This window comes from Lactuca sativa, chromosome 7 (assembly GCF_002870075.4).
Source record: "Lactuca sativa cultivar Salinas chromosome 7, Lsat_Salinas_v11, whole genome shotgun sequence".
Lineage (NCBI taxonomy): Eukaryota > Viridiplantae > Streptophyta > Magnoliopsida > Asterales > Asteraceae > Lactuca > Lactuca sativa.
This window is the reverse complement of record NC_056629.2, coordinates 38506251-38509066: the sequence shown is the minus strand read 5'-3', so window position 1 is coordinate 38509066 and position 2816 is coordinate 38506251. Positions and strand designations below refer to the sequence as shown.

The 2816-nt window shown below is 34.0% G+C and overlaps 1 long non-coding RNA gene across 1 annotated transcript; it reads left to right on the top strand.

The window, feature by feature from the left end:
* Positions 1 to 656: 656 nt before the first annotated feature.
* Positions 657 to 2194, top strand: LOC128127133 (uncharacterized). The gene is made up of 2 exons (XR_008225199.1): positions 657 to 1358; positions 1821 to 2194. It is a non-coding gene; the product is annotated as an uncharacterized LOC128127133 (long non-coding RNA).
* The last annotated feature ends 622 nt before the right edge of the window (positions 2195 to 2816 follow it).

The window sequence follows — 2816 nt, the reverse complement described above, 5'->3', positions numbered from 1 at the left end:
ATTTACCCAGATTCAGATAAAAATATCAGTTTCTTAGAGATGTTCGATTAAATTTGTGGCTATCGGTTGTGAAAATTGCATGTCCAAAGTTTCATTTGCAACAAATTATCTTGATTCGGTCCCTGAATCATCAAAATCATCATCAACTTATGTTGAAAAAAGAATTAGATTTATATGCTCATGAATGGTCAAAAATATTCTCGTTGAGATCCGAAATCGTCGATTACAGTCGGAGGTGTTGATATTGTTGTATGGTGTGTTTATATATATATATATATATATATATATATATATATATATATATATATATATATATATATATATATATATATATATATATATTGTTGTGTAGGGATTATATGTCATTCTCGAGTTCATACCTCATATGAGAAGTTCACTTCCTAATGTATTGATTAGTTGGTCGAAGTTTCTAATGTTGTATAGACGTATGTATTTATCTCAACCTTATATGGAGAAAAAATTAGTATCTTGAGTCGATTATGATGGAGTTTAATCTTAAGCTATTTGAGGAAGAGTAGTGGTTGGTTTTTGTGACTGTGACTGGGATCGACAAAAAAAGCTTTGTGGAAGAAGAAAAGGTTGGATGAGATGTAAGGTGAGGTGGATTTTAGTTTTATTTCTTTTTTAGTGAGAAAATCCCTATCATCATGGAAACCGAAAATTATAAGTCATTGTCTTTTATTAACAGGTAAAAATGGACTTTGTACCCCTAAACTACAATAAATAAATAAATAAAATGATGGATCATTTAAAACAAACCTCGATAGTTGGTTGGGTTACAGTGACATTTACCCAATGTTATTTCACTGTTTATAAGGTCAAATCATATTAACATTTATTTTCACTATGGTTTGAAGAAAAACACACTTCCATCGTTCCCATCTCAGTCCTTTTTTGGAAACCTCAACACTCTTCTGTCGGCCCGCCCCCCTACACAGTTCTCTCTGTTAAACCGCTAATCTTTCACTACAAGAAATCCTCTTTCTCATTATTCTGATGTCAAATTTGATAACAAGAAATCCTCTCCCCACTCTCTCTCAGTCGACATCGAGAGCCCTTCAGCCAGCCATCCTTGCAATCAGCGCTGGACTTCAAGGGCTAAAAGGAGCAGCTGGCAGGACTTTGGTAGAAAGAGAGAAAAAGAGAAAGACAAAGGGAAACGATTCCTCGTTTTATTTCATTCTTCATAGATTCATTGAATCTCAGTTCTTATCAACCATCAAGTAATACGGGGCTATCTTCATCTTGCACAAATTTCCCTCATTATCCCTCACGACCTCTACATACACCCCCCCCCCCCCCCCCCCCCCCTCATAGGTCTTGGCAACATCTTCAGGGTAATCTCCATATCTCCTTCTTATTCTCTCTCATATTTTGTTATCAGTGAGATAACCCACCATAGTCACCCACTCTTCCCCCTCTACTCCTTTGCTCCTCACAACCATTCCTCACTGTTGATACCAGCAACCACTGATACAATAAAACCCTAAACTCAACCAACATCATCATCCCGTCCCCTCCCTTTCTGCCACCACAATCTCATCCGACATCCTTACAACGCTACCAGCAAGTTGTACCATTCTTTGGATTACGAAACAAAATCCAAGCCACCTCCAACCCTACATGTCATAAAAATGCCATTTATCTTACCTTCCTGTGTGAATCCTTCCCCGGTTCTGTTTTTCACCAGAGACTACTAAAGAAACCCCGAATAAAAAATCTCTAATTTCTTTTTATATTCATCCAAATCTCATGTTAGATTAATATGTTAATCCTGCATTTATTTTGAATTCTTGCAGGTTCGAGTCTCACTATTTAAGGTTAGGTCTAGAAACAGATGATAAGGTGTGTATTAATTGGTTGCAAACCTAAAACTTTTTGGGTTTATTTTTCAATGCCAGATCTTATTGTTTTCAGGTTCTTTTAAGAAATGGGGGAAATTGATTGTTGTTATGAAGAAAGTTGATAGGTATTACGGTTTATCTATTTATTAAGTTTAGTAATTTTCTTTCTTGTTTCTATGACAAAATAAAACTACATCACTTGATATGTTCATATGTTTATATCACATTTGAAACATGGTCAAAGATTTCTCTGGTCGTCAAGGATGAGGTCTATATTTATGTGTTGAAAGTATTTTTACCCGATTAATACATTAGACATTCTTGGTTTATTACAGGATGTATCAGAGAGGATGGTTAGATTTACATCAACTTTTTACCAAATGAATTTTTAGATAGAATTATGTTTACATTAACTCAAGTGGGATCTTTAGTTGATAAACTGAATAGAATGTTTGGTCTATTTCTTAAGCTTTGAATAGAAAGTTGGTCTTCAATGCAAGGAGTGTTCATTTCTTACTTTTTTATTTTGGAGTTTTATATTTGAGTACCTGCACAGTGAGATCTAGGAATAGAGAAACAAACTAATTAAATCAAAACCAATCCCCGACAACGGCGCCAAAATTTGATGGTTGTCGAGGCCAACAAATTAATAACCCTAAATCTTTTACACTAAAATATTGTATAGTGATAAAGGAGTCGAATCCACGGAGATTGGTTCAATTTTATAACTCTATGAAAATCTCTTTGCAAAAATACTTATAAAATGACAATAAAATTAAAAATGGGGGTTTTGGTCTTTTTGAAATACTTGAAATAAAACTAGAACTAAACTAAGATTTAAATAGACAATTCAACAAAAACAAGAGTTTGCTGTAAAATCAATAAGAGAAAGATGGTTGACTTAAGGTTACCTTACTTGAACATTTGATGAACATATCATTAGAATCCAAT